This window comes from Bos grunniens, chromosome 8 (genome assembly GCF_055505025.1).
Source record: "Bos grunniens cultivar Pamir isolate PY7600 chromosome 8, Bosgru_T2T1.0, whole genome shotgun sequence".
In the NCBI taxonomy this organism is placed as follows: Eukaryota; Metazoa; Chordata; class Mammalia; order Artiodactyla; family Bovidae; genus Bos; species Bos grunniens.
The window spans coordinates 19,048,703-19,067,946 of NC_141172.1; positions in this window are offsets into that span (position 1 = coordinate 19,048,703).

The window sequence follows — 19,244 nt, forward strand, 5'->3', positions numbered from 1 at the left end:
GGTAAGCTCTCTAAATTAATCATTTTGAAAACCAATCCTCTGAATCAAATTTCTGACATCTCCTCTGTACTATGTCACTTTTCGTGACCATATTGGGAGTACTTCCACTTTAAAGAGCCATCCAAGGATTTTTGTTTGTTTTTCACTTAGTATCCACTTATGAATACCAGGGGAAATGTGAAAACTTGGACATTATTAACTGAAGGGCTTGTGTCTTTGTCTGTCTATGCAGAGAGTTTGAAACTTTTATCAGATACTCTAAAGGGTGGTAGTTGTTGTTTAGTCACTAAGCTGTGTCTCTTTTGTGAGCCAGTAGGCTATAGCCTGCCAGTCTCCTCTGTCCATGGGATTTCCAAGGCAAGAATACTGGACTGGGTTACCATTTCCTCTTCCAGGGGATCTGCCTGACCCAGGGATCGAGCCCATGTAGGCCCTGCATTGCAGGCAGATTCTTTACTGCTGAGCCACATGGGAAGCTCGCTCTAAAGGGTTGGTGATCCCTTACAAATAAAGAATAATTAAACTAGACATCCCTCTTTTCCCCACCATTTTAACTTGAGCACTTTTGCAGCTTGCCTGAGATCCATTGTTAACAGTCTTTAGATTTGTATTCTGGTAGGTGTAACTCATAGTTGGCCAAAGTGAGTCCCTACCAGTAATAGATGAATAGGGGCCCTGGTGTAATCTGCCCACAGAGCACACTGTCAGTGCAGCCGTCTCAGACATTGCCTTACACCTGGAATTTCCGGAATCCATTTGGATATCATTTTAATGTTCATAAGAGTGTTGGGGCAGAGGTAGGAAATATAGGAAAAGAATGTGTATTCTGCTATTAGGACATAGGTCTTTAGACTCAAAAGAGCAGATATCAAGATCTGAAGAAATATGTAGTTCAGTCAAAATGATGGAACCATCAGAGTGGCGGTTATAGGCTCTATACTGAATTAAAATTTAGAAATAATGTGACTAAAGTCTTAGGAACCTGGTTATGTGAGTACCAGCTTCAATTTGAAGTCCCTTATGTAGAGTTTAATAGGAGGTTTCAGGATGTCCCTTAAGTTTTGCCAAGAATCCAGTGAGTGTCCTGTTAAGATCAATAGTGGTGTTTGTTAGCTTTTTTATAATCTTTTTAACCGGACAAGGTTTTAAATTAAATATAGAAAATATTTAAGAGAATCAAAACTAACACAAAATGCTTTTGTGTGTGTTTGGTATTTAAAGTTTTATAACGCTTAGAATTTGGTACACTCACAGATCAGTTTCATAATTCCAATTTAAAATGTGTAATTGAGTAATTGATCTAGATATGTGATTTTAGGTTGAAATATTACTAAATTAATCTACAGTGTTGGACTATTTAAAAGAATTTGGTTCACTGTATTTATAAATTTAATTTGTTTGTAAGAGATTTGTTTAATTACTCTGGAAAGTTTTAAGTCAGACAATTGAAGTACTTAAAGGAAATCAAATACATTAAATTTATAAATGAATTTTAAAATGCTTGAAGAGCATTAATTGTTTATAAATGGAGCTAAATGTTCCTGTAAGTCCTCTTAAAAGTGGTTGCTAAATTTTAGATTATAAATAGAATTAAATTTGTAAGTTGAACTAAGACGCTTAAAGAAAAACTAGGCTTCTCAATTTGTAACATGAATAAGTCAAACATTAATATTTAAAACCAAAGCACCATCAGATTAATCTTTTCAAACCCAAAGGTCATCCTCAAGGACTCTAGAAACCGCTAGGATTTTTCTTCACATCTCCATGCAGGAGTATACATTCCTTTTTTCCCTGGAATCATGCAGTACTTTAGGTAATTTCCTTTTTTGATAGACACATTTTTACTGAGAAAGGAAAAATCAGTGCACATGTGATCTTTGGGGAACAATTAAGAATGGTAGGGACTATGACAATTTAAATAATGCCTACTTGTTGGCTAATTATTTTTTGGTGATTATCCTGTGTATGCTAACATCTTTTGTTTTGTTTTATATTCCAGAAGAAGTTGGAAATCTTGAAATCTCTCATATGAAAAACTTTGGTATCAGTTTTTAAAAATAGCTGGATGTTGGGAATATGGGAAGCAAAAATCTACATCTGAGAGTAAATTAGCCTGCAGATCACTGGTTTCAGGACTTTGTTATAAAAGTTCTCTGAATAGTCAGCTTCCCCTTGTCATTCCATGCCCCAGAGAAATTAGAACTCCATGACTTTCTGAGTGTCCCTAGAATCAACTTAGACCAAAGCATTGGTAAATAATGTAGTTTCTACTGAAGATTTTGAAGAATAGAAGGAGAGGGAGTTTAATGTATGTTCATACACTCATGCCATATTAAAACACAAGAAAAACTATAGATTACAGATCCCCCATTGTACACATTCCTCCAGGCTTTTATACTGCTGCCCTGCTTGGGGTGGGAAGCACAGTGGTTTTCCCTCTTCCTCTCTTCACACAGTGCTCAATAACACAGGCTTCTTCCTGTTCCCTTCCCTGATTGTCTTTGTTGTTGTTGTTCAGTCATTAAGTTGTGTCTGTCTCTTTGCGACCCCATGGATTGTAGGCAACCAGGCTCCTCTCTCCATGGGATTTCCCAGGCAAGAATACTGGAGTGGGTTGCCATTTCCTTCTCCAGGGGATCTTCGTGACCCAGGGATTGAACCTGAGGCTCCTGTATTGGCATATGGATTCTTCACTGCTGAGCCACCAGGAAAGCCCCTGATTCTCTTAGAGTTCTTCAAATTCCACTCCCCTTTATTAAGCAGAGCAGTCCAGTTTCATCCCATACATAGGCGTCTGGGGCACTCAGCAGTGGTAGTGGTGGTGCTGCTGAGACGGATGGAAGTCCAACAAATACCATTATCTGGATATTGAGCACTCACAGCCCGTGCTTTCTGGTTTCTTGTAGTCCACCTCGCCTCCTTCCTGGCTTTTGTTCTTGTAGCCGCAGCTATAATTGCTGCTCTTCCTACATCCCCTGGCCTGTGCCATGTCGGTGCACACTGAGCTTGACTTCCCATGGCAGCACCAGCTTCTCTTCTCACCGCTGTTTCCCCCTGCTGCAGATGGGCAGGCTGGGGGTGCCTGGCGAGTAAGACCCCTCCCTCCACCCCAGGCAGGTCACATGATGAGAGTTCGTATTTGGAAACACCAGTCCCTCCTTACGCAGGTGGAAGGAGTATGAGGCTGTTCTCAAAATTCCTCAGTGGGCTTGAATTCCAGTTGCCTATCCTAGTAACCAGTTAATGATGACACCTTGAATATCTCTCTTCCTTTTCCTTGTCTCATGTTTTTATTGATGTTTCCCTGAATCACTTCTTGTTATGTTCTGATACCCACCTCTAGGGAGGTTCCCAGGTGGTTCAAGTGGTAAAGAATCCACCTGCCAAAACAGGAGCCTCAGGAGATGCAGGTTCAATTCCTGGGTTAGGATGATCCCCTGGAAGAGGGTTTGACAGCCCACTCCAGTATTCTTGCCGGGAGAATTCCATGGACAGAAGAGCCTGGTGAGCTACAGTCCATGGTCGGACATGACTGAGCATACACTCATGATCCACCTCTAGACCTACTTCCAGTGGAACCTAAACTGCAATGCAGGAGACCGTGGTTCAGTTCCTGGTTCGGAAAGATCTGCTAGAGAAGGGATAGGCTACCCACTCCAGTATTCTTGGGCTTCCCTGGTGGCTCAGCTGGTAAAGAATCCGCGTGCAATGTGGGAGGCATCGGTTCGACCCTGGGTTGGAAAGATCCCTTGGAGAAGGGAACGGCTACCCACTCCAGTATTCTAGCCTGGAAAATTCCATGGACTGTATATCCATGGGTCGTAAAGAGTTGGACATTATTGAATTACTTTAACTTTCACACTGTAAAATAACCTCAAACCAAATGCCACTTTAATGAGATAAATTAGGCTTGGAATTTAGTCCTTAGCAGTCTCCAGAGAAGACATATGCATTGCCAGCAGGATGCTACTGTGTTTGGTACTAAGACCCAGCTCTGCTCTGACTCACTGGAAAGAAAAACGTACTCTGATAATAGCCTGCCCTTGATCATGGGCCTGGATGTTAGAAAAGGATGTTTTTCTCTCTGGAAGTTTTGGTTCAGCAATTCGAATTTTAATAAATGGTGCCAACCCCTGTTTTTCTGACAAAATCAATTCCCAGGAATCCCACCCCAACTTAAGGTAGAAGATAATGATGTTCTGGGCAAGGGGAGGGTTTCCTCTTTAAACTCTTTCACGGCCGTCTTCTCACAGCTTCGGGATGGGCTGCACTAATGGTTTTCTGCTCAGCTCTATTCAGAGGCCAAGTATACTCCTGAGCCTAATGGATGCTTATGAAGTAGTTCATTATTCCTTGCTTAAGGTTTTCTGTCTGCCTCTAAATCACCTTATTGGTGATTCAACCACCCCTAGGAAATTTGCTTCGGGGAAGACATTTAAAATTTTCTAACCACTGACCAGGGAGTGGCTTACTCACGCAAAGGATACAATATATTCATGCTGACTAGGCTCTAATGCAAACATTATAAAGTATTCATAAGCTTCCCCTTTGCCTCAAAATAGAACCCATTTCTCCATTTGGATAAGGTATGAGAGCTTTAAATGCCTCTACCGTGAATCTGCTCGTTTCTGGGTTCTAATTTTTTCTCTCTCCTCCTTGGAGGGTGACTCTGGTGCGCTCTGCTTTTCTTGGCCATCTGTCCGTTTGCATTTACTCTTGCCTCGTCTCCCTGTCTCACTTTTCCCTTCAGCCTTGTTTACATCGCTTTTTCTGGAGGGGTACTTGCGGAGTTAACTTCCCAGGGAAAAAAAAAAATTAAATATTCATGAGAAAGATAGTGCAGGCTTATGGGATCTGAAAGAAGGCAAACCGAATATATAATAAATGAAAAAATTTAAACATGTTCATTTTAATAGTTGAACAAGCACTGGCATGTCTGTAGCCCCTCACAAGATGTAGTCTTCTAGATAGCCTGTGCTATACTTATTTTAGTCATGCATGATTTTTCAACCCCCTCTGTCATTAAATTAGAATATGATTACCTCCCACAGCCAAAATAGCTCCCTTTGGTACTAAGTAATATAATTTATTTCATAAATAGGATCAAAACACCTTTATTAGATGGTGGTGACTGGGGAAAAACAGCATTTTATTAACATTTTAGTATTGACTCTATTATGTTTAATCAGAGTGGGATTTTGACAGCTACTGGGAGATGTATTCTAAACTTTCATCTGTGCTTCAGCTACCTTACTTGAAAGATGCTTGTTTTCTCTTTTAACACAGAAACCAGACTGTTGGTGACAGATTCTTTTCAAAACCACAAGGGCTGCATGTTGAGTTTGTCTGGGATCTGGGTCCCTATGGCTTTCTTTCTCTTGGTAGGTTCACATGAACAGGGTCACAGAGAGCATGATGTGCAGAGCTCTGGGGAGAGGACCCCTGAAGATACTTCTCCCCACTTCCCTTCTTCCCGTTCTTTTCTGTTTTCCACAAATATTTATTTAACACCTGAGTATCCAGCAGTCAACAAAACAGACATCTTCCCTTGTGGGTCTGGAATATAGGAGATAGACAATAAAAATAAAGACACGGGGGCTGTGCCGTGGGGCGCGTCCCTCGTTCAGCCCAGGTGTTCTGGATCCAGTTTCCGGGTGAGTGCTGCGTGAGGCACCACCTACAGCTTTCCCCGCGTGGTGGCCGGCAGCCATGTTTAGTTGTTCTGTCACGGTTTTCCCTGGGGATGACAAAAATAGAATATCACTTCATTTCTAGTTGACGGCATACTGTGAAACCTAGAGGAGACATTAAAGGTCATTAAAAAAAACCCAAAAAGAACCACTGCCACTTACCAGAAAGATGATCTTGGCCATGTTATTGGGCTTCTGCATCTCAGTTTTTTCTACTGTAAAATGATGACAGTACCTGCCTCCACGGGTTGTCATGAGGGTTAAATAAGTAGTTATTTTTGATAGACCTCCAGTAATGCTGCTAACATGCAGTAGGTAACATCCACACGGTAGTGTTTTGGTCTCATCTCCAGTACGAAGCTTGAGCTTTTTGTCTCTGTTGGGTTGGTTGGCCGGTTTCTGCTAAACAGCTCTGCTGATGAAAGTCAGGGCCTTCTGAAGGGCCTTGTGAACCCTACCTGTTTGTGCCCTTTCTCGTGTAGAGCTGACATCTCTCTTTCACTCACGTGGCTTCTACCCCATGGCCTTTCCCTTGGGGATCAGTTCAGAGGAATTTCCGTTCTTCTTCCACATGATGCCTTCCTGATATTTGGAAAATGTACACCATTGGAGAGTATTTTTCACTAGGCTAAATATCCCAGGTCCTACAATTTTCTCTCAAAAGACCTAGTTTGTGAGTTAGTTCTAGTGTCCTCCCAGGCTACTGGAAGGACACACACCAGATTCTCCTTCATATTCTCCGTCACACATCCAGTGTGGCTCGGGGTGTCCTAGTTATTCCAGGTGCTCGCCTTGGATCTATTTTCTCCATGTCTGTTACCTGGCATGGGATGGGATGTCTAGATGTGAATGAATAGCTCGTGGAGTACTGCCTACAGTACGCAGGTAACAAGATGCAAGAGCCCCTGCACTCATAGAGCTGCATTTTCGTGGTGAAGACAGATAATTCTGTTGCATGTTTGATGGACAGGGAGGGCCTCTTTGAGGAGGAGATCACAAGTGGAGAAGGAACCAAACATGTGATTATCTAGGAAGGAGTGTTTCAGGCAAAGGGAAGAACATGTGCAGCTACCCTGTGGTGGGAACCAGCTTAGCCATCAGATCAAGCAGCAGAAAGGAGGTGCCTATTGCTGGAGTGGATGCGAAGGAGGAGGAGAGTCCAGTAGACAGCCATCTAGATCTCTGCTCATCACATGGGATCCCAGTAACAACTCTTCTCTTGCATCCAGAAAGTTTAAAGATTCTCAGGGTCGGAAGGGACATTTCCCAAATGCTCCCAGTCTCTCTTCTCCATATACTCATATTCAGCCTTCACTCAAGCTGTACTTAGGTTCTTCAAGATGCCCTCTTTTAGCAGTGTTATAAACACTAAAATTGTTTTAAAAACATGCAGATACCCATATGTAACTATTGCAAAATTTTTTTTTCCTGAATTGCTCTCCTGGAATTCTAGCACCATGTTCCCTCACACTTCTGTCCCTTTACTCAGTGTTTTCTCTACTTGAAACTCCTTTTTCCAACTTATTCTTTGTGTTTTTTTATACTCTTCATGGGGTTCTTGTGGCAAGAATATGGGAGTGGTTTGCCATTTCCTTCTCATTGAAAAAGACCTTGATGCTGGGAAGGATGGAAGGCAAAAGGAGAAGCAGCAGAGGATGAGATGATTGGACAGCATCACCAACTCAATGGACATGAACTTGGGCAAATTCCAAGAGATGGTGAAGGACAAGGAATCCCGGCGTGCTGCAGTCCGTGGGGTCACAAAGAGCCAGATGTGACTTAGAGACTGAACAGCAACAACAAGTGCATATTCTGTAAAACTGAAGGGGAGGCCACCACACCTCTGAGAGGGCTTTCCCACTCTTTGTATAACCACACTGACGCTTGGATAGTTAGAGGAGTCTGCTATTCTTTCAGTACCTGTTCAGATTTCTGGATTAGCCATGTATAACTCTCTTGAAATTGCTTACTTATTTCCTTATCTCCCTCCACTAGTCTTAAGCCTCTTGCCAGAAAAAGGTTCATCTTGCGCTGATAACTGTAGCATTTAGCAAGGTGCTTGTAACTTAGTTCCTCAACCACATCCTTGCTGCATGATGGCTTATTGAGCATGAACTAAAACATGCCCTCCAGGATTTGTCTAGCCCACTATTTCTCAGTGGGAGAACGATTTGCATGTTGGGTAGTAGAGTTATTTGTTGGGAGGGGTCATCCCTTGCCTTGCATCCCATCCTCTTCACTGAGTGCCTCCATGAATTTCCCAGCACTTCCTAGGGGGCAGTGGTGGCTTCAGTTGAGAACCTTTGCTTACCCCTTAACTTATTTATTCATCCAAGCCCTGTGACCAGTCTCCATGTTTGAGTCACACTAAGGCAGGAATTCACTGCTGCTTGTTCAGCCCATCCTCAGTCATCTCTGTAGGACACTTCTTCCTGTTTATATCAGAATGTGCCTCTCCTTGTTACAGAACCAGACTTGGGTCTGCTCTCCCAATCTACTGACACTGGATTGTGGTGGAAGAAAGTGCAGCGTTTATGGTAAGGTGCTGTACAAGGAGTCTGGGGCAGGTAGTACTCAAAACACCCAAACTCCTCAATAGGTTTTAGCAAAGTTTTTCAAGGCAAGGTGAGGGAGGGATGGCCCAGGGTGTGTGATCTGTTAGCACTCAGTTCTCTGATTGGTTCATGGTGAGGCAACAGGGTGGTATCACAGGGGTGAACATTATCAATCTCTACATACCAGTAGAGGGGGGGAGGTTCATGGCCATCAAGTAGTTAATTCCATTTGGTTGCTGGTTTTCTTATCTGTGAAACAACAGTAAATGTGCATCAGCTGCTGTTAGTGAGCTAGAGCAGAGGATATGGGCAAGGGCTCTGTCTGGGGAAGGCCCCATAGGGTCCGACTCAGTTACATCCTAACTTCTAAACATTGATTCTTGTATTATCGTCTAGTGTACTACAGATCATACCCAGTGTTTTTCTTTTGTGATAGCCTTTCAACCGTTTGGAGACATTTTTACTGCCCTCCATGCATTTACAATTTTTCCTTTCTCTGAGTGAAACAGTACAGATTTTTTTGGACTGTTCCCTCTGACGGGCATTTGAGTGATCTCAGCTCTTTGTGTCAGTATGCATTCACTTTGACTGTCAGGCTATAATATTTTTACTCTGCTTTCATGTTTAGTGTTTTCTCCATTGTTTACAACTCAAGCAGTGATAGACCTGCAGGGTTTTGTGTGGGTAATATTTTTAAATGCAGCAGGTCACATGGATGTAGCTGTAGCAAACGCTTCTTTGTAAAATGATTGTCTCTTTCTAGGCTTCTGGCAGGTGGCAAAATATTAGCACCTACTGTGGATGCAGTGCTGTGTTGAACAACACAGAGGACAAAGAGAAATGTAAAACACCACTGTTGTCAAGAAGATAATGAACTTGTTAGAGCAGTTTACAAACATGAAAAAGTTAAAACCAGTGGTATATCAGTAAATGGTTAGCAACTGACTGTGCGTGTTGGGAGTGGAGGGAAGCCCTGATCTGCGTTTGCTGATTTCCGTGATGAAAACTCTACTGTCATGATTGATTGCAAGCTGCCAGTATGATGTCATAGTATGTGGAGTTGGAAAGAGAGGCAAGTAACCCTCATTTTATACTATTTCTTCATATGCATATAACAGACATACATAATGTGGAGGGCATTGGTCATAGTAAAATACAATGCAAATAGCTAAACTCACTGCAGATGGTGACCGCAGCCATGAAATTAAAAGATGCTCCTCCTTAGAAGAAAAGCTATTACAAACCTAGGCAGCATATTAAAAAGCAGAGATATCACTTTGGCGGCACAGGTCCGTATAGTCAAAGCTATGGTTTTACCAGTAATCAGGTACGGTTGTGAGAGTCGAACCATAAAGAAGGCTTAGCGATAAAGAATTGATGCTTTTAAACTGTGGTGCTTGAGAAGACTCTTGAGAATCCCTTAGACAGCAAGGAGATCAAACCAGTCAATCCTAAAGGAAGTCAACCCTGATTATTCATTGGAAGAACTGATGCTGAACCTGAAGCTCCAATACTTCGGCCACCTGATAGGAAGATCCAACTTGTTGGAAAAAAACCCTGATACAGGAAAAGATTGAAGGCAAACAGAGAAGGAACCGCAGAAGATGAGATGGTTAGATAGCAACACCTACTCAGTGGACATGAGTTTGAGCAAACTCTGGGAGATAGTGGAGGACAGGGGAGCCTGGTGGGCTACAGTCCATATGGTCACAAGAGTCAGATACCAGTTAGTGACTGAACAACAAGTAGAGGGAACCATACCTGTGAGCATCCTCTGGCTTGTCAAATCATCTGTTACACCTATGTTACACACCAGTGTTCATAATTATAGTCATCAACTAGTTGTTTCAAATACTCCTGGCACTTAAACATTGCCATCCACTTTTCAGTGATGGACCAAGCACCAGAGTATGCTTTCCCGTGGCTGTCACTGGGTCTTTTGGAAGATGCATGCTCGTTGCTTCAGTCATGTCCTATTCTTTGTGACTCTATGGACTGTGGCCTGCAAGGCTCCTCTGTCCATGGGATTCTTCAGGCAAGAATACTGGAGTGTGTTGCCATTTCCTTCACCAGGGTGTCTTCCCGACCCAGGGATCAAACCTGCATCTCCTACATGTCCTGCATTACAGGTAGATTCATTACCGCTGAGCCACCTGGAGAGCCCCTTTGGGGAGATGGCAAGTGACAAAAAACCAAGATGAAATTAAGTTAATGAAAAGTGACATTTATTGGTCACAAAACTGGAAGTACTGAGATAGGTTGAAGGTCAGGCACGTCTGGACTCAGGAATTCCCACTCTATTCTTCCATCTCCTCTACAGGTTGGTACTGTTATAGGCAGGCTTTCCCTTGGTGGGGCAAATGCATGGACTCAGTTCATGCCTATGTTCTCACCATGCTAAGCCAGGCAGAAAAGAAAAAGCAGCTCTTTCTCCACAGTCTAAGAAACTGGGATCCTCAGGCCATATTCTTGTTGAATCTGGGGCTACCCATTCTGGCCCAGAAGATGTTCTCTTCCAGCCAAGAGTGAGTCATGTGTCCCCTCTGCCTGCAAGATACGTGGTGAGAGTCAGGAAAAGATATTCCTAAGAGGGGTACAAAGGATACTGTTAGCTGAAGCCCGTCATACAAATGTAAGGAAGAGAACTGGGGGACAGAGGAAGTCAGAGGAGATGATGACACAGTGAACACAGAAATCAGAAAGAAATTGTACCGTGAAGAGGGTAGAGCACGTATCCTCTGAACCCTTCGGGTTAGAACACACAGAGAACGCAACTATGTAAACGTGTAGAAGGCGTTTAACACTTACAGAACAGCAGCTCCAGTATGGGGAGGGAGCTTGTGCTCGTAAGAGGTCATTTCCTCAACATTTTTGGAGCACCTACTATCTGCTAGACACTGTGACAGTTCACATTCATAATCTCACTTTTTTGTCTTTATACTTGGGAGAATTACATAGCTGTACATATTGGTACTTAAAATGCACACTTATATCCAACATACACATACACCCATGAAACCATCACCACATTTAGAAAACAAGCATTTCCATCTCCCCCGAAAGGTTCCCTAGTGCTCGTTTGTCATGGTGCCCAGTGCCCTTCATTCCTTCTGCAGGCAACTTCTTGAATGTGCTTTCTACCACTACAGATCAGTGACTTGTATTTTCTAGAATCTTATGTAAAAAGGAGAATATAGTATATATTCTTTTTATATAAGTTTTTCTGCATGATGTAATGGTTTTGAGATTTCATCTATGTTGGATAGATCAATACTGTGTTCTTTTTTGTGGCTGAGTAGCATTCCAATTGCATGGATATACTCTGGTTTGTTTTTCTGTTCACTTCCTAATAGCTGTGTGGGTTGTTTCTAGTTTTTATGCTGTTAACAGATAAAGCTGCAGTGAACATTCATGCACATCTCTGTGTGTAAACATATATTCTGACTTATCTTTGTAAATATCTAGGAGCAGAATACCTCAGTCATGTGGCAGGTGTTGTTTAGCTTTATAAGATGTGGATAGATGGTTTTCCTAAGTGGTTGTACCATTTTACATTCCTGCTATCAGTGCACGAGAGTTCCAGTTCCTCCAGTTCTTGGTCCATTGTATGAAAATGTATGTATAATCATTTTTTTAAACTTTATTTATTCTAATGTGTGCGTGTGCTTTTTAAATCTACATTTTCCTGATAACGAGTGACACAGTCTCATTTTGACATCATGTCTTACCTAGAGATGATGGAGACGCAAGAGACTCAGTTTTGATCCCTAGAATGAGAAGGTCCCCTGGAGTAGGAAATGGCAACGTGCTCTGACATTCTTGCTTGGAAAATTCCATGGACAGGGGAGCCTAGCGGGTTACAGGCCGTGGGGTTGCAAAGAGTCAGACACAACTGACCGAACACACACAGATGCTGAGGCTTTCCTGTTGGGTAAAATTTCCCTGTATATAGACTAAACTCCCTTGAACTCCCTGGGCACAAAAGATGTTATTTCTATGTAGAATAATGACAGTCCAGTCATACAGCATGTCTCTTAACTTATATTTGTGAAACTTTTATAAAGAAACTAGTTAGAATCTCTCTCAACATTTTTTGACTCTTAAATCTGTTGCTTGAAATCCGAGTAGTTTAAAATAATGTAATTTTAGCAGACTAGAGCTGACCTTCCTTTCTTTATGTGATTCCAATTTTACAAACTAGAAATTTATTAGGAAGTCTGTCTTTAGAAATAGTCAAGGCAAAATCTCAAGTATCTTCTCTCTGGAAAATTCTAGACTCGCAGCTGGAGATAAAATGACATAGTGAGGGAGAGGAAATTTGCATTACTGTCAAATGGTGCAGTTATATTTCTGGATCTGCTCATATTCACACATGTGCAATATCAAGACTTTTTAGAAATAACCACTTGATTACTGTGCTTTCCTCAGTTCTGATGCTGTATCTCCCTTTTTCTAATCTTAATTGAATGCTTATAATTAAGTCAGTATTTTCTGGTGCACATACATGCACACAAAGCTCTAATTTGAAGGAGAAAATCCGATTATTTGTCTTTGTTTTCCGGTTTCCAACTTCCTGGCATTCACGTCAGAGGCCTGCCTTTGAATGGTGTTTCTGAGGCAGTTATCAATCATTATTTTCTGTCCAGCAGTCTCTCTACTCACCTCCAGAATCAGTGGTGTTTCTCTGGTGGCTGCTCTGATGGCAGAAGGAAGGAGGAAGAGAAAGGATGAGTGGAGTCAGGAGTGTTTTTTAAAGACAGACTTCAGGGCTATGCTGGCAGTGCGTTTTAAAGATTCCACCTAAGTTTTAGTAAACTTATGGTGATCACCTCTAACATGAAGTGTTTGGTATGTGGCAGCTGTAGGGCTGGGTTATTTACTGGCATCCTCTGCTTTAGTGAGGATGAATGGTGGTTCTAGCCCCTTGTTTGTGGATGTGGAAGTTGAGGTTCAAAGACTTTTATTTGTCAAAAGTCATTATGTATGTCTTGGTGGAGCCTGGGTTTGAATCTGGGCCTGTGTGTTCTATAATACATTTTAATCCCTACATTGTACTGACTTGACTGGGCTCAACACTTACTGCTTTATCAGAAAATATGGAAGAAGACCCATTTTTATAGTCTTGGAAATGTTTGCCATTCATGTCTCTAAAAAGCTTGTTTTATGCTGGATGAGTGAGGAGAATTTACGAAAAATGTGCTAAGCACTTGCTGCATCCGTACATGTTCCACTGAGGGTCAACATAGGCTGACTTCCACTGAAATAGTCCTAGAAAGAAACATCAACTAATACTAAGATGAGGCGGATGTGAGCCTTAACAAATTCCCCCACTTCCTTTTCTTCTTTTTCTAGTTCTGGTTGCCTTTACGCCCTCCTGATGAAACTAGAATCCTAGTTTTGGAATTGCCCTTTTATTGAGACCTTTGTGTTCATTTTAGATGTCATCTTGACTTGGTGACAGGGAGTAGCGCCCAGATGGTTGTCAAACATTATTCCAGGTGTGTCTGTGAGGATGCTTCTCGGTGACATTAACATTTGTTAATAGATGGAGTGCTGGCCTTTGCAAAACTGTGCTGACCCTGCAAATACTAGGATTTGTCAGCCTCTATTAGTGAGCCAGTTCCTGATAACAAGTCTCTACATTATATGCACATACACTGTGTTGATTCTGTTTCTCTGGAGAACCCTGGCTCATACAGACCGTTAATGTGTTCCTGTACATCAGCAGTCCCCTACTTTTGTGGCTCCAGGGACCGGTTTCATGGAAGACAGTTTTTATGCCAGGCGAGGAGTGTGGGGTTGGTGGACAACACATGAAGGTTCCTGGTTGGCCCACAGTTCGCCTCCTGATATGCATCCCTGTTCCTGACTGGCCGTGGACTGGTACCAGTCGATGGCCTGTGGGTCGGAGTGCCCTGCTCTGCATAACTCCATGCTAAGTGATCATTCCATCTACAGGTCACCAGAAAGCATTTCCCACTCTCCCGACTCAGGGAGAAGTGGGGCTGGTCCATTCAGCTCTGTCAAAATCTGATAGTTATGTTGCAGAAGGAAGGACCGCCTTACAGAGGCCGAGGCGGGGTGGGGGGCTCTTGTCTTAACACTGGGCAATGAACCGTGCGAAAAGACACACCTGCTGACAAGAGACTTTATTGGGAAAGGCGCCCAGGTGGAAATCAGGAGGGTTGCTCTATCACCTGGCACGAAGTCCCATGTTTTAAGGTGATGGAGTGAGTTTCTCATTGTCTCTGCCCAAGTATTCTGACTCAGATCCTGGGGCGCACACATAACTCAGCCAAGATGGAGTCTAGTGAGGAGGATTCTCCTAGCCTGGTAGGACATGTGAACTGGTGTCTCCTTTTGATCTTTCCAAATTCTTCTGGTTGGTGATGGCTTGTTAGTTCTGCATTCCTTACGGGCCTCCGGTTGTAAAATAACTCATGCAGATGGTTACTGCGGCACCTGGCCAGGGTGGGCGGTTTCAGTCAGCGTGCCTCCAACAGACCTTCCCTTTCCAGCTTCTGCCCTTTCGTCTCTGGAGCTGAGAGTATCTAGGACATTTTAAGGCTGTCACGGGAGTGAGTTTTCTCAGGGACTGCATCTGGGGGGCTGAGCAGAGACTCTGGGTCTGAGTGGGTCTCTGCGTGCAGTGCTGGTGGGGTCCTGAAATGGGCAGCGGGCAGCACCCTGAGGCCCAGGCAGTGTCCGCAGCTTGTTCCGGGGAGCTCATGCCGTCTGTAAAGGCGGCCGTGGTTCTCACCTGCAGGGTCTCTCCAGGTGCACATTGCTTTCCCGAATGCTGGTCTCCAGCTTCTGCCCAGAACGTGGTTTTGTTTTCTAATCCTAGGTTTGTTTGTTTGACGCCCCCTCCTCAGTCCCTGAAGAGTTTTGTTGTTCAGTCACTCAGTTGTGTCGGACTCTTCGTGACCTCATGGACTGCAGTGTGCTAGGCTTCCCTGTCCTTCAGCTTCTCCCGGAGCTTGTTCAAACTTCTGGTTATTGAGTTTAGGCTTTTGGAATGCAAATGCAGGAAATGGCTCCATTTTTCTCTGCTCTGTCTGTCCCCTGAGGCAATGAGCGCAGGCCCCCTGGCTCAGAAGGAAACCCCGAAGGAAGGGTTAGAAGGAAAGCTTTCGAGGTGGGCGGAGTCAATTAACATCTCAGAACTACCATCTCCACATCTGATTTAGGCCAAAAAAGTGACCAGCTCCTTTTCTTCCCTCCCGCCCAGGGAAGATCCTTTACGTTTTTGGGAATGTGGTGTTAACATAAACTTGGTTTCCTCCAGGTCTAACATCTCCAGTTCCTTTCTTCATTCTTTATTCAGCTATTCGTTCTCATGTGACATCCGTTTAAGTCTCTTTCTTGTCCTGCCTGATCACTTTCTTTGAATGAGCTTCATGTTGCTGTTTTAAGAGTTTTGACTTGGCCTGGGCACCACCTGTGGCTTGAGCAGGCCGCGTGCATAATTTCAGGTGATTTCTGTTTTAGTGATAAAACCACACTCCTACCCCCAGTACCAGCGTCCTTACACGTGTGTATTTACACACACACACAAACCACCCAACCCCCCCACCAAGTCCTTGCGTGTACACACACACACCACCAACCACCCCCCCCAGTACCAGTTTCCTTGCGTGTGTACACAAACATACAGGCACACACATACCCTCACACCCTCCTGCTGTAAGAGCAAAAGCAGGTACTGTGTATTTTCCTGCAGCTTCACTTGGTCCTCAGAGTCTCTAATGGGTGGGGAGGCAGCTTGCAGCCCCCCCACCCCCGCCCGGGAATACTGTCCACATAAAATCAGGTCCTGCAGAATCTAAGAATCTAATTTTACCCTGGGCCTGAGTCACTTTATATTGTGTCTTTCATCACCGTTTAAAAAGAATTTACATACTCACTAAAGATCTCTGTGTATAATTCTTCCGCTTGAGAGGATATTTGCAAACTTTAAGCTCTGCCGGTTGCCGAACCAAACTTCTTTCGGAGGGTTCCATCTTCAGCGGGGGGGAAAAGCAGTCAGGGAGCAGGCTTTCTGAGCTGTGTGTCTTCCTCTGCTCTCGCCCATCCCGGAAAGCGCATTTGTTCGCAGTGCAGTGGAGCAGTGTTACAGGGATAGTGGCGAGGTTGGAGTCATGCATTATGGAGCACTGGTAGACCTGGCTTTGCCAAACAGCCCAGAATTTAAAGCTTTTTTCCCCTCATATTTTCCCCACCCTGAATCCCTTCATAGCCAGGGTTTAAGAACTTTAAAATTCTGATGAGAGTTTTTCCAGAGGAAGGTACACAGGGCATCTCTGTCAGTGTGAGAGTAGACCCACCACCCACTTTGGAACATGCAAGATGGAACGCTCAGAGGGCCGATGGCCAAGTGATGTATGAGAACCCTGATCCACATCCTCCACAGCAGTTAGCCCATTAAGGTCAGGACTTGGTCAGTGACTACCAGCTCCTCTCTTTTTGCCCATTTCCAATTCAGGATCAATCAGAGAAGGTCAAATATGCTTTTCGAACCAATCAGTTAAGAGGCTCTGATTCTACTTAGCCTACCATCAGATTTCCCATGCCAACAGCCTCCTATCAAAGCATTTCTGAAGCCTTCCCTTTTTTATTACAAGGCTGTCCATGGCCTGCCTGCCTGAGTCTCTGCTTGTATACTGGTATGGTGTGTGACTCCTTGCTATACCCAGCCTGTGTTGGTTCTCACTGGGCTTTTCTTTTTTGTACACATTTTATCATTTAATCCTTTGTCACCATTGTTCTGATGATGCATAAAAGGGATAAGTAATCTGCACAAGATCCAATCACTGCTAAATGATGGGTCAAGATTTGAATCTAAGCACCCTTGTGGCTCAGCTTGTAAAGAATCCGCCTGAACTGAGGGAGACCTGGGATCAATCCCTGGGTCAGGAAGATCCTCTGAAGAAGGGAAAGGCTACCCACTCCAGTATTCTGGCCTGGAGAATTCCATGGAGTGTATAGTTCATGGGGTTGCAAAGAGTTGGACACTACGGTGACTTTCACTTCACTTCAAGCTCTTATTTTGTGTTTAAACAGGTACCTCTTGCTGGCTGTCTGAGCACTTAGAAGCCGAGTGTTGGTATCTGCTGTCAGATGGATAAATATATGTCTATTTTAGGTCTTCAGGCCGCAGATGGGTAGCTGATCACCAGCCTGGTGCTCGCCTATGATGTAGACTTGTGAGGTGCTGTTCAGCTGGGAGTGCGTTTTCCAAGGCTCTCGTGTCTAGCTGAGGTTACGTGGCAACTTCTGGCTAATGAAACGTCAGCCTAAGTGACGTGTGTTCGTTTGGAAGAGGAGGTTAAGTTGGTAATGTGCTGTGTCCACACTCTCTTCCACATCCTCCCATGTAAGTTGTGTGCGGGTCATGTCACAGATGGTAGCAACAAAATTTGTACTTAAAGCAGATCCACCCAGGAGGGCATCCAGACCAGGGATATTCCAGGCATAAATGTGAAATAAATGTTTTTTCTCTGAAGTCATTGTGAAGTTTGGGGGTTCTTTTAGCAGTCAGCCTATCGTGACTAATGCATTTCTCTTAAAAAATACTTTTAGGGGGAGAGTTAAGCACTCAGATCACTTTTGAGAAGCAATTAGATTCCATCTGGATCAGTAAAATGTCCATGCTGATGTTTTTTGTAAAAGCATGTGTAGACTTTTTAGCTCGTAGAGCTTGAAGTGCACAGTAGACTGTTGTATGAGGAGCTGACATTGAATACAATTGATTGCAGCCACACCGGGAGCAAGACAGATGAGGTAAATAAATTATGAATTCCAGGGGAAAGGAGCTCGCCGTGGCTGCTGTTTCATTTCCCTCCTAACCCCCTGTGAGTATAAACACGCTTATAGATATATTTTATTAATCATTGTTTTGATGTGTTTGGATTCTGCAAGTGGCTATTGTAGCTAAGGGATTTCTGGACACCCCTCTAGCTAATCAGATTAAGAACATGAATGCTGTGGTGACAAACCAGTGGATGTGTGAGAAGACAAATAGAGACACCCTCCCATACCGGCACTTGTAATCAGCTGTTTGTTTGAAATAACAGCTTTAGACCTCTTTCCAACTGTGATTTCCTCACTTGTGGCTACAAATGATGGACTTTAGATTGAAAATTGCATGAGAAATATTTAACAAATAGATATCTTTCAAAGAACATCAGAATAAAACACTTTAAAATTCACTTTATGCTGCTTGGAAGAAAGATAGCACTGATAGGATATATTGAAAGAACCATCACTGCCAGAACCTTAAAAGACTTGTTCATTTTATAAAGATGGGGAAGCAAAGCATCTATATCATTAATAGCAGCATAGGCTCTGCATGTACGGAGGACAAGATAGGCTTTGCATGAGCTCAGACATACCCCCACAAGTGTGTGTGTGTGTGTGAGCTCCTGGTATATTTCTATCTTGTTCTTCATAGGATGTAGATAGTGATCACGACTAGTCTCAAACTTTGGTTCTATTCAAAAACCACACAGTGGAGTCTGACCCAAGATCCCAGGAAACTTGAGGAGATCGCTTTTCATTCTGATAGTCCTTCCTGACAGTCATCTTGCGGTGGTACCTTTTGCTATGGAAATTTGTTTTATTTTTCTGTTCTTCTGGCTCTGCCTTCTTTACCATTTGCCTGTTTTGATCATTGCTACATCTCCAGCACCCAACACCCTGCCGGGCACAGAGAATACTTTCAGTATTTGTGGAATATAGTCAAGCATGAGCAAGGTGACAGGAGACGACAGAGGTTGGGAAAGTCTGAAACATTTAAACAGAAGATGGGACTTGGGATAAGGTGTGAAGGTTGGATAGTTGTGACTAGGTAAAGAGGAGCAGCAGTGTTGCAGGTGGGAGATGGAACACACCCTGGGTTTAAGTCTGGGAGTCAGGAATGGTTTCAGCATGTTTTTCAGAACAGTAAGGAGACGTTGGGGAGATGTGCGCCATGGCTGAGTACTGCTTTCAGATGCCA